Source organism: Hypanus sabinus, chromosome 7 (genome assembly GCF_030144855.1).
Source record: "Hypanus sabinus isolate sHypSab1 chromosome 7, sHypSab1.hap1, whole genome shotgun sequence".
In the NCBI taxonomy this organism is placed as follows: domain Eukaryota; kingdom Metazoa; phylum Chordata; class Chondrichthyes; order Myliobatiformes; family Dasyatidae; genus Hypanus; species Hypanus sabinus.
Genome location: NC_082712.1, coordinates 4,072,140 through 4,086,092, shown reverse-complemented (window position 1 = coordinate 4,086,092; position 13,953 = coordinate 4,072,140).

The following is a 13,953-nucleotide window of genomic DNA, read 5'->3' as shown; positions in this document are numbered from 1 at the left end:
CTGAATTCCGGACGGTGGGCTGAGACTGGGTTGACCGGTGTCAGGAGGTTTGACCCAGAAGCAGAAGAGAAAAGTCAGTTCATCAGAAAATGATATCAAACACTAAACACAACAGGCAGCAAGGTAAACTTTAGGCAGGGAGAGTGAAAGCTCAGAAAAACTGGCTGGGACTGACTAGTCCGATGAGAGAACAAGGACTGTAATGGCTAGGTTTAAATAGGCTGCCGGTGATGAGACTGGAGTGAGCAGCCAGTGAACCCTGTTAGCTGGGTGGAGACTGGGAGGAGTCTACGTGTGTGACGGGGGTGTGCGCGTGTAACTGTTGGTGTCTGCATGGGCGTCTGTGCGTGACGGTGGATTGTCTGTGTGACTAGGAAGAGTCTGTGTCTGACTGGGAAGAGTCTGTGAGTGTGACTGGGGGAGTCTGCATGTCTTTAAAGAGAGTGAACACTCGCAAGGCGAAAGGTCCCAATGGAGTACCTGGTAAGGTTCTGAAATCCTGTGCCAACCCACTAGCAAGAGTATTCAAGGACATTTTTAACCTCTCACTGCTATGGGCAGAAGTTCCCACTTGCTTCAGAAAGGCAACAATTATACCAATAACTAAGTGGGCTGCCTTAATGACTATCGCCCAGTAACACTCACATCAACAGTGATGAAATACTTTGAGAGGTGGTTCATGACTAGACTGAACTCCTGCCTCAGCAAGGACCTGGACCCACTGCAATTTGCCAATCGCCACAATAGGTCAATGGCAGAATCAATCTCAATGGTTTTCCAAATGGTTTTAGACCATCTGGACAATACAAATACCTATGTCAGGATGTTGTTTATCGACTATAGTTCAGCATTTAATATCATCATTCCCACAATCCTAATTGAGAAGTTGCAGAACCTGGGCCTCTGCATCTCCCTCTGCAATTGGATCCTTGACTTCCTAACCGGAAGACCTCAATCTGTGCAGATTGGTGATAACATCTCCTCCTCACTGATGATCAACATTGGTGCACCCTTTCTGTGTTGTGTGTGTTATATGTACTGTGTTGTGCACCTTGGTCCAGAGACACATTGTTTCATTTGATGGCATACATGTGTATGGTTGTGTGTGTGTTATATGTACTGTGTTGTGCACCTTGGTCCAGAGACACGTTGTTTCATTTGACGGCATACATGTGTATGGTTGTGTGTGTGTTATATGTACTGTGTTGTGCACCTTGGTCCAGAGGCACGTTGTTTCATTTGACGGCATACATGTGTATGGTTGAATGATAATAAACTGGGCTTGAACTTAAGGGCAAGACTCTTAAGAGAGGGAACTTGGAGTCTAGATTCATAACTCCCTGACTACACAGGATGGTAGGGTGGTTCAGAAGGAATATGGCATGCAAAGACAGTTCATCAGAGAATGATAACAAACACTAAACACAACAGTTTATTAGCTTAGACATTGAATTCAAAAGTCAGGAAGTTATGTTGCAGCTTTATAAAAATCTAGTTAGGCAGCATCTGGAATATTGCGTACAGTTCTGGTCACTCCACTATAGGAAGGATGTCGAGGCTTTGGTGAGGGTGCAGAAGAGGTTTAGCAGGATGCTGCCTGGTTTAGAGGGCATCTGCTGTAAGGAGAGGTTGGATAAACTTGGGTTGTTTTCTCTGGAACGTTGGAAACTGAGGGGAGACCTGAGAGGTTTATAAATCTAACCCGAAACCTTAGATTCGGCTCATACAGGAAACTGAGCAGATGATAGATCGGAACTACAGATAGGTGGTCACCCCCAAGTTGCAGGAGGCAGGACTGTCAACAGAGGGAGGTACCCCAGTGCAGAGTACCCCTGTGGCCATTCCTCTGAACAATGAGTGTACCTTTTTAGACACTGTTGAGGGGGATTACCAACCGGAGGACTCCAGTGCTGTGGCTCAGAAGGGAAAGGGGGAGAAGTTGTGATAGGGGATTCCATAATTAGAGAAGGAGACACAAGATTCTGAGGACACTATAGAGACACATGGATGGTATGTTGCCTCCCAGGTGCCCCAGTCAGGGTTGCCTTGCATTAGGTCCATGGTATTCTAAAGGAGGAGGGGAAGCAGCCAGAAGACTTGGTACATATTGCCAACAATGGCATCGATAGGAAAAGCAAGGAGGTCCCAAAGAGAAAATTTAGGGAGCAATTTCGAAAGCTGAAAAGCAGGACCTCCTGTGCCAGTGAGTAAGAATAGAATGATTTGGCAGATGACTGCGTGGCTGAGAATCTGGTGCAGATGGCAGGGTTTCAATTCTGGATCATTGGAATCTCTCCTGTGAAAGATATGACCAGTACAAAAGGGGCAGGTGACCCCTGAACCTGAAAGAGACCCAATATCCTTGTGGTCAGGTTTGCTGGAACTGCTTGGGAGGGTTCAAACAAATTTCACAGAAGGGTGGGAACCGCAGTGATATGTCTGTTGTTAGGCAAGTATCTTTGCTTATAAGGAGAGCTTTGCGGGCATTCGGGCTCATTCTGGTGGCACAATAAGCAGCAGGATTGGGCCAGAGTAACAATGTTTCTTCCAGGTAGGCAATGCTTGGTTAAAAGTAGAGAAGAGACAAGCGGAGCGGCCAATGTTGGGATTAGGCAAGTGGTCAAAGTATGCGTGTCAGGCTTTGGCTTGTTACGAGAAACACAGACTCGTACTGTGAGTGTTACCATAAGAGTGCCTGATGAGGTGGGACTATGACGTCAGTCACAAACTGTGGCAGACTTAAACCGAGAGAGAGAGGAAGAGACTGGACAAGGTGTGAAACTTCAGCTTGTTGCTGCTATGGTTTGGAACTCTTCAAGGCCCAAAAGATTTGATTGATCATCGACACGCAGTGCACAACGGACATGTGACTGTCACTTCATGTAATCCATATGTGTGGATTTGTTGGGGTGTCCTGTGGTATCACTTTTGTTGACCCTTACCTGGAATCGGGGTGTTGTGTGGTAACCACTTGAAGACAATATTCCTGTGACTGTCACCTGGTGATACTTTTAAGTGGATTTGGGAATGACTCGACAGATAAGATCTTCAGAGACTGTTATTTCGTTTTACCAGCGGGGAACTTGTGGAATTCGACGTAATGGCCTTCTCTCTTTTCTTTCTTTCTTTTTCAATCTTTTTATTGAGTTTCATATATGCATATAAAAAAAACATAACATAATAATGAATAAATTATGAATACAATAGACTTGAAGTCGCATTAATAATAAGATAACAATATCCTATTAAACATCGACAAAAGAAAATACCTTAATCAATCAAGTCCATATGATTATATATGAAAAAAAATAATCGTCAAAAGAAGAAAAAATTTGAAAATATGTGAAAAATATATATTGAGAAAAAAAAACACTAAACTAAACTAACATGGGCAATAATAACAGTTTGTAAGTATATGATAGTGTCAAAGAACTCCGGAACTCCATACCTGAACATGAATAAGCAGAAAGAAGGTCTGGAAAAGGCCAAATTAATTCATATGAAAATGTTGAATGAACGGTCTCCAAGTTTCTTCAAATTTAATTGATGAGTCAAAAATAGTGCTTCTAATTTTTTCCAAGCTCAGATAAGAAATAGTTTGAGAAAACCACTGGAACGTGGTAGGAGGATTTACTTCTTTCCAATTTTGTAATATAGACCTTCTGGCCATTAATGTTACAAAAGCAATCATTCGTCTGATTGAAGGGGAAAACTGATTACCATCCTCATTTGGTATGCCAAAAATTGCAGTAATAAAATGAGGTTGTAAATCGATATTCCAAATTGAGGAAATGGTAATAAATATGTCCTTCCAATAGTTATGTAAAGTGGGACATGACCAAAACATGTGAGTCAATGAAGCCACTTCTGAATGACATCTGTCACATTGAGGGTTAATATGAGAATAGAATCAAGCAAGTTTATCTTTAGACATATAAGCTCTATGTACAATTTTAAATTGTATTAAAGCATGTTTAGCACATATAGAAGAGGAATTAACCATTTGTAAAATTTTTTCCCATTTATCTGTTGATATATTATATCGAAGTTCTTTTTCCCATTCTTGTTTAATTCTAACTGATATTTCTGGTTGTATCTTCGTAATCATATTATAAATAAAAGCTACTAATCCCTTCTGGCAAGGGTTTAAGGTAAAAATCAAATCTGAACAATCCACTAAAGTTGAATTAGGAAAAGATGGTAAAACTTTATGTAAGAAATTTCTAATTTGTAGATATCTGAAAAAATTAGATTTAGGTAATTTAAATTTGTTGGAAAGTTGGTGAAAGGACATCAAAGTATCTTCAAAAAAAAAATCACGAAAACATTTTATACCTTTCCTTTTCCATATGTTAAAAGCTTGATCTGTCCAGGAAGGTTTGAAAAAAAAATTAAGTAAGATAGGGCTATCAAGAACAAAGTTTTTCAGAGTAAAAAACTTATGAAATTGAAACCAAATTCGTAATGTATGTTTGATAACAGGATTAGATATTTGTTTATTAAATTTAACTAAATCAACAGGAAGACAAGAACCAAGAACAGAGAATAGAGAATATCCCTTTACCTCATTACATTCCAAATTTACCCACTGTGGGCACAATGGTGAATCCAAATCTAGTTTCCAATACATTGTTACGGATATTATTTGCCCAATAATAAAATCTAAAGTTAGGTAAAGCTAAATCACCATCTTTTTTAGATTTTTGTAATTGCCTTTTACTTAACCTAGGGTTTTTATTTTGCCACACAAATGAGGAAATTTTTGAATCAATGTTTTCAAAAAAAAATTTAGGAATAAAAATTGGTAAGGCTTGAAATAAGTATAAAAATTTCGGTAAAATCATCATTTTAATAACATTAATCCGACCAATTAATGATAAAAATAAAGGAGACCATCTTGTAGTAAGTTGTTGAATTTGATGAAGCATAGGTAAAAAATTCAGTCTAAATAAATCTTTATATTTCTTGGTAATTTTTATACCTAAATAGGTAAAGTTATCAGTAACAACTTTAAATGGTATCCTGTCATTCAATAAAGTTTGTGCATTTAAGGGAAATAATTCACTCTTATCTAAATTTAGTTTATAACCAGAAAAACTACCAAATTGAACCAACAAGGATAAAATAGCGGGAATAGACCTGTCAGGGTCAGAAATATATAACAGCAAGTCATCAGCATAAAGTGATAATTTGTATAACTTCTCATTACGGGTAATACCAAAAATATTAGGAGATTCACGAATAGCAATGGCTAAAGGTTCTAATGCGATATTAAATAATAAAGGACTTAAGGGACAGCCTTGTCTCGTACCACGAGATAATTGAAAAAAAGAGGATCTATAATTATTTGTAAGAACAGAAGCAACAGGTTTATAATATATTAATTTAATCCATGATATGACGTTGGGACTAAAATTAAAATTTCTCAATGTATTAAATAAGTATGTCCATTCAACTCTATCAAAAGCTTTTTCAGCATCTAATGAGATAACACATTCTGGGGTTGTGGGTGGTGAAGTATGAATTATATTAATCAATTTTCTAACATTAAAAAAGGAATACCGATTCCTCATAAAACCAGTTTGATCTTCTGAAATAATCTGTGATAGTACTTTTTCTAATCTAATGGCTAAAATTTTTGTAAGAATCTTAGAATCTACATTTAATAATGATATAGGGCGATAAGATGTACATAAAGTAGGATCTTTATCTTTTTTAAGAATTAGAGAGATATTAGCTTCATAAAAAGATTGAGGTAATCTCTTCTTAGCAAATGCATCATTAAAAATTTCACATAACCAAGGAGGGAGCAAAGAGGAAAAAGTTTTAAAAAATTCTACTATATAACCATCAGGACCAGGAGCTTTCCCTGAATTCATTGATGAGATAGCCTCTCCTATTTCAACCATAGAGATAGGAGCATCTAACAGGCTATGGTCTTCATCTATCAGTTTAGGAATATTCAGATTGTTAAAAAAATTATCCATCATGGACAGGTCACCATCAAATTCTGATTGATATAAAGATTTATAAAAATCTTGAAAAGTATTATTGATTTCTTTATGATCAGTAGTTAAATTACCGTCTTGTTTATGAATTTTAATAATTTGTCGCTTAGTCGAAATAGCTTTTAATTGATTAGCTAACAGTTTGCCAGTTCGATCACTGTGAATATAGAATTGAGCCCTGGTCCTAATTAATTGATTTTCAATTGAAGAAGATAATAGTAAACTATGTTCCATTTGAAGCTCAACTCTCTTCTTATAAAGTTCTTTGGTAGGAGTCATGGAATAAATCTTATCAATTTCCTTAATTTTATCCACTAATAAAGCAATATCTAAATATCTTTGTTTTCTTTTACCAACAGAATATGAGATAATTTGTCCACGGATAAAAGCCTTAAAAGAGTCCCAAAGTATTCCTCCATCGATTTCTTCAGTATAGTTTGTTGAGAAAAACAAGTCAATTTGCTGTTTTATGTAGGTGATAAATTCTGGGTCTTGAAGCAAAGTAGCGTTAAGTCTCCAAGATCTAATATTATTGGAAAAGTCCGAAATCTTAATAGATAACTTCAAAGGTGCATGATCCGAAATAGTAATAGAATCATATTTACAATCAATAACATCCATTAATAAACGATGATCAACAAGGAAATAATCAATTCTAGAATAACTGTGATATACATGTGAAAAAAATGAAAATTCTTTATCTTTAGGGTTCAAAAACCGCCATATTTCTGTGATTCCCGAATCAACCATAAAAGAATTAATAAGTAGGGCTGATCTATTCGGAAGAGTACGGATAGGTTTAGATCTATCCATTGAAGGATTCAAACAACAATTAAAATCTCCACCCATTATCAACATATATTCATTTAGATTAGGAAGGGAAGTAAATAAACGTTTAAAAAATTCAGGGCAGTCAAAGTTTGGAGCATAAATATTAACTAGAACAACTTTTCGATTAAGAAGTGAGCCAGTTATCAACAAGAATCTACCCTGTGGATCAGAAGTAATTTCATGATGTGTAAATGATATTGAGGGGTCTATAAAAATAGACACACCCCTGATTTTGGCAGTGCAATTCGAGTGAAATTGTTGACCCTTCCAGAACCTAAAAAAACGTTGATTATCCTCCCTCCTGATATGGGTCTCCTGTGCAAAGATAATATTAGCATTCAGTCTATGGAATACTTTAAATATTTTTTTACATTTAATCGGATGATTTAAACCATTAGTATTCCAAGAGATAAAGTTAATAGATTTATCCATCATTCTAATATTAGTTGTGTGTATCATAAAAGGTTAAAAAGACACATAACCCATAATTCAGGAAGAAGGAAAATTGATTCAGGAGCAACTGGAGAACATGACACCTCAACAATATTAATAATTTAAAGTTGGCCCATAAACTAAAAGCAAAAAAATAAAGAGCAAAAGCATGAAAAAAGATCCCTCCCCCCTCCCCCCACCCTTCGAAAGAAAGCCAAGCGGCAGGCGCATAATCTAATACTAACATTACCCCCATTTCAAGATGGCAGCTCTATAAAAAGATTAAAAGAAAACTATATAACACCCAGATTAAGATATAGAGTTGCAAAAAGAAAATATATATCAATCAGAATGAAAAAAACTAATATAATAAAGCAAACAATCATTAATAAAAAAAAGTATAAACATTAAAATTTGAAAGTGTAATATACCTTTAAAAAAAAAATTCCATGTTTAAATACAAGAAAGATGACGTTTCAAAAGCAAAGACTTATGGGAAGAAGAAACGCCATTTTGAAAAAGCCATATTACAAATACAAATGTAAGTTCAGCAATCTATTAAAAGAAATTTAATAAAAAAAAGTTATCAAAATAGGATTAAAAAAGGGATGTAATAAACAGTACAATATATATAAAAAAAAGACCAAAAAATCCAAAACATTCGTCCCATTTCTAAGTACAGGCAAACAAATAAATGCTTACAGAAAACAGAATCTTACGGGAAAAAGAAACGACATCTTGAAAAAAAAGTAAATCATTATTGCAAAATATAAACGTAAATGTCCAAAACAGAAAGAAGAAAAAAAAAGATATTATAAAAATTAAAAGGAACATCTATAAACAATGATGATAGTAAAAAAAAACCAGACCCGTAGATCAGGATAAAAAGTTATAACCCAGCCTCATAGGTTAAAACTTAAAGTGAAATGGTATCCTCTCTCCGAAAAATCTTCAACATAACACATAGTTCAAGTTGCACTAGAAGATCGAAATTCTTCAACAAATTTCTTCGCTTCTTCCGGAGTGTTAAAAATTTGCTGACTGTTGTCGTTCAGCGTAATTCTAAGCTTCGCTGGATACATTAAAGCTTGTCTAAGTCCAATCAAGTGAATCTCTGCCATCACTGGTTTAAAAGCGATTCTCGATCTCATTACCTCGTATGAGTAATCCTCAACAATTCGAAATGTGTTGGTATTGTAAGAAATCATACCTTTTTTACGAGCTAATCGAATTAAAAGCTCTTTCTCACGAGGATAATGAAGGCGAACAATCACCTCTCGTGGTTTATCAGTCGTAGACGAAAACCTCGCGACTCTGTGAGCGCGGTCGATAACAGGTTTAGATTGTAGACCTTCACCACTAAAAATTTCCCACAGTAATTTACAGAAAAATTCAGTTAAATCACCGGACTCAACTCTTTCGGGAAATCCGATGATGCGCAAATTCTGTCTGCGAGATCGGTTTTCGAGATCAGTAATTTTAAACTTATACTGATCTACAGTTTTAACAGTTGATTGTATCTTCTTATCCAACACTTCAATTGTACGTACTTTTTCAACAATTAATTTTTCAAGAGTCGCCAACTTATCTTCATGCTGCTGAATATCTGATGCCTGCGACTGAAGCTTAGCATCAAGCGATCTAACAACTCCTTCAAGTTCAGACATTTTCGTGGTAAACGTGTTTTCCAAACTTGCCAATTTACTTTCCAAACTTGTTGCTTTACTTTCCATTTTACTTTCCAGCTTGCTTTCCAAACTTGCAAGTTCAGTATCCAGAAGATTAGAAATTGCGTCGATAGATAAAGGCTCCTTAGACGATTTCTTACTTGTAGCCATTTTAAGTTCGACAGAATTAGATCAAATATAGCTTTAGGAAAAAAAAAGTCAATCGAAAATATCAACTCATTTGATTAAATTCGAAAAGATTTAATTAAAGGGTGATTATAGTTAAAAAAATGAAGAGCGCCTAAAAGGCAGATGTTTACGTCGCCATCTTGAAACTCCACCCCCTTCTCTCTATATTATATCTTGGGTTAAAAATCTCTCTTCCCATCATCTATTCCATGGATTACTAAACTTTTCTACTTTACCATCTTAAGACTTTAAGAATTGTTCCTAAGCATGATTGTTTGGGAGCCACATACGCATATACACAGACATAATGCTGTTAACTTCTGTATATTTCATTTAAGTTACTATATTATAGGTAGATACTAGTAAAGATAGTGGTTTTAACATTAAAACTTGACTCACTGTGTGCTCTATTACTGCTGGTACATAACAAAATTGGGGGCTCGTCCATGACATCAACAAAATTGGAGCTTATTGATTATTGATCTGATTGGTTATTTCCTTTTTGATTGACCTGTGTGTGGAAACCCAGCAGCAACGGATATTGGGGAATTTCTGGCATTGCCAACTCCTGAGGCATTAGAGAATGCAAAAAAGGATGACTTGTTGGCCATTGCTAGAGAGCTGGACCTTGCTGAGGTAAATCAGTCTATGAGAAAGCCAGAGATTCAGAGGAAAATACCTGAGCACTATATAGCTATGGAGAAGTTTGAAGATGAGGTGTCAGAAAAGTTTCCTGAAAGTAAACCAGCTAGCCCTGAGCTCCAGTTGAAGCTGGAACAAATAAAGTTAGAAAAAACTTAGATTAGAGATTGAAAAACAATGAGAACAGCTACTGCCAAAAGAGAAAATGAAAAACAAAGGCAGTTTGAAGCTGCACAAAAAGAAAAACAGAGGCAGTTTGAGGCTGTACAACAACAAAGATTACTAGAGGCTGCTGAGTTAGAAAGACAAAGGCAGTTTGAGCTAGACAAGGTAAAGCTCGAGAGGCAACCTTTTGTCTCTGGTGATAAGTTTTTTGCCAGTCGGGAATTTAAATTGGTCCCTCCACTTGACAAAACTGAAGTTGATACTTTCAGCAAAATACTTTCAGCATTTTGAGAAGGTGGCTCAAAACCTAAAGTGGCCAGAAGGTAGTTGGCCTCTTTTGTTACAGAGTGTAATTAAGGGTAAGGCTCAGCAGGCTTATTCTGCCCTATCAACTGAAGATCCAGCTGATTATGAGACAGTGAAATTGGTTGTGTTTAAAGCCTATGAGCTAATTCCAGAAGCCCACAGACAAAGGTTTAGGAATTTGAAGAAATCTGTGAACCAGAATGGTGTGGAATTTGCTTATGAGAAGTCTGTGTGTTTTGAACAATGGTGCACATCTAAAAATGTGGATGGTAATTCTGACAGACTGAAAGAGTTGGTTTTAAATGAAGAATTTAAAAGGTGCATCCATAATGATATAAAGGCATATTTAGATGAGAAGGATGCTGCCACGTTGCAAGAGTCTGCTAAATTAGCAGATGAATTTGCCTTAACCCACAAGGTTAAGTTTACCCTGAGTAAGACCTTCCAAATAAGTAGCACGGACAGTCAGGGTAAACCAGAAATCAAGTCTGGGACTAGTGACTAAAGTAAGGATGAAGGGAAGCAATTAAAGGAGAAACATTCTGGCCTTACTTGTCACTATGGTAGGAAACCTGGTCATGTCATGGCTAACTGTTTCCTCTTAAAGAAGAAGAAAGAAAAGTTCCAGATGCCCGTATGCAACGCATTGAAACACCCATAAACCCACAGGGTTCTGAACATTCTGATGAAGCTCTGTTAAAGGCTGAGGTGTCTGGTCGGGTTAGGGAAGAATTCCTACATTTTACATTTCAGCAAAGGAAGGGTCAACCCCAATACCAGTGAGAATTCTTCGGGATACTGGGGCTTCTCAGTCACTTATATTAGACAGCGTTCTAAAGTTTAGTGATGAGACTAACACTGGTGAGGTAAATCTTATTCAAGGTATTGGAGGCGACATTGTTTCTGTACCTCTGCACAAGGTAATTTTGAAGTCAGAGTTAGTTTTGGGACGTGTTAAAATAGGACCTCGACCCAGTTTACCGGTGGATGTATGTGGTGTAGGCCTCCGTTAGACTCGATAGACCATGGATTTGCACCTTGGCAAGTTTCCAGGGCACAAGCCTGGGCAAGGGTTTTTTTTATGGAAGACCAGCAGTTGCCCCAGCTGCAAGTCTCCCCTCTCCACGCCACCGATGTTGCCCAAGGGAAGGGCATTGGGATCCATACAGCTTGGCACTGGTGTCATCGCACAGCAATGTGTGGTTAAGTGCCTTGCTCAAGGACACACACATGAGCCTCAGCCAAGGCTCGAACTATTAAAGGCCCGAAATATTATAAGTAGATACTAATAAATATAGTGGTTTTAATATTAAAACCTGACTCAGTGTGTGATTATTGCTGCTGGTACATAACAGGCTCAATGGAGGCTTCGACTCGAAAGAGGGGTTGACTCTGGGTAAGCTTCCCTGTTTTTCATCTTACTGCAGTAAATGGCTTCTGTGTGTTCTTTATGCCGGAAGCTGGACTCCTGGGAGACCCAGATTCTCCCAGGGAACTACATCTTCGTGAAGTGCATCCAGTTGCAGCTCCTTGAACACTGTGTTAGGGATCTGGAGCAGCAGCTGGATGACCTTTGGCTTGTGCGGGAGAGTGAGGAGATCATCGATCAGAGTTACAGGGAAGTAGTCATCCCTAAGTTGCAGGAGGCGAGTAGCTGGGTGACTGTCAGGAGAAATGAAAACATGAATAGGCAGTTAGTGCAGAGCACCCCTGTGGCCATTCACCTCAAAAATAAGTATACAGCTTTGGATCCTTATTGGCAAGGAAAGTTAAAGCCAGTGTAAAAAACAAGAGAGGGCATACCACAAAGCAAAATTCAGTGGGAAGACAGAGGATTGGGAAGAGAGCAACTAGAAGAATCATTAGGAGGGAAAAAGATGAAAGATAAAAGCCAACTAGTAAACAGGACCGCTAGAAAACGAGGCTGGAGAAATAATAATGGGGGACAAAGAGATGGCAGATGAACTAACTGAGTATTTTACATCAGTCTCCACTGTGGAAGACACTAGCAGTGTTCCAGTGAAGGGTGCGAGGGAAGAGAAGTAAGTGCAGTTACGATTACAAGGGAGAAGGTGCTCAAAAAGCTGAAAGAGCTAAAGGTACAGAAGTCACCTGCACCACATAAGCGGCACCTTAGGCTTCTGAAAGAGGTAGCAGTACAGATTGTGGAGGCATTACTAATGATCTTTCAAGAATTATTGGATACTGGCATGGTGCCAGAGGACTGGAAAACTGCAAATGTCCCTCCACTCTTTAAGGAAGGAGGGAGGCAACAGAAAGGAAATTACAGAGCAGTTAGCTTGACTTCAGTGGTTGGGAAGATGGTGGGGTTGATTGTGAAGGATGTAGTTTCAGAGTACTTAGAGATACAAGGTGAAATAGGCCAATGTCAGCATGGTCCCTTTTGGGAAAAATTTGCTTGACAAATTTGTTAAAATTCTTTGAGGAAATAACAAGCAGGATTGACGAAGGGGAATTGGTGGATGTTGTGTACTTGGATTTTGAGAAGGCCTTTGACAAGGTGCCATAAATGAGGCTGTTTAACAAGTTAAGATCCCATGGTATTACAGGAAAGAAACTAGTATGGACAGAGCTTTGGTTGATTGGCAGGAGACAAAGAGTGTGAACAAAGGGAGCCTTTACTGATTAGCTGCCAGAGACTCATGGTGTTCTGCAGGGATTGATGATGGGATCACTTCTTTTTATGTTACATGTCAAAAATTTGGGTGATGGCCAAGTTTGCGAATGATATGAAGAGGAGGCACAGGTAGTGCTGCAGAAGGATTTGGACAGATTTGGAGAATGGGCATGGAAGTGGTAGATGGAATGCAGTGTAGGAAGTGTATGGTCATGCACTTTGGTAGAAAGAATAAAAGTATAGACCATTTTCTAAACGGGAAGACCATTTAAAACTTCGAGGTGCAAAGGAACTTGGGAGTCTTCATGCAGAAGTCCCTGAAGGTTAAATTGCAGGTCGAGTCAGTGGTGAGGAAGGCAAATGCAACGTTAGAATTCATTTAAAGAGGACGAGAATATAAAAGCAAGAATGTAATGCTGAGGCTTTATAAGGCACTGGTGAGGCCTCACATTGAGTATTGTGAGGAGCTACAGGCCCCCTATTTAAGAAAAGATGTGCTGACATTGGAGTGGGTTCAGAAGATGCTCACGAGTATGATTCCAGGAATGAAACGCTTATCGTACGAGGAACGATTGATGGCTCTGGGCCTGTACTCATTGGAATTTAGAAGAATGAGGGTAATTCTCATTGAAGCACGTCGAATGATGAAAGGCCTAGATAGGGCGGATGTGGAGAGGATGTTTCCTATAGTGGGGGTCTAGGACCAGAGGACTCAGATAGAGTGGATGTGGAGAGGATGTTTCCTATAGTGGGGGAGTCTAGGACCAGAGGACTCAGATAGAGTGGATGTGGAGAGGATGTTTCCTATAGTGGGGGAGTCTAGGACCAGAGGACACAGATAGAGTGGATGTGGAGAGGATGTTTCCTGCAGTGGGGGAGTCTAGGACCAGAGGACACAGATAGAGTGGATGTGGAGAGGATGTTTCCTATAGTGGGGGAGTCTAGGACCAGAGGACACAGATAGAGTGGATGTGGAGAGGATGTTTCCTATAGTGGGGGAGTCTAGGACCAGAGGACACAGATAGAGTGGATGTGGAGAGGACGTTTCCTATAGTGGGGGAGTCTAGGACCAGAG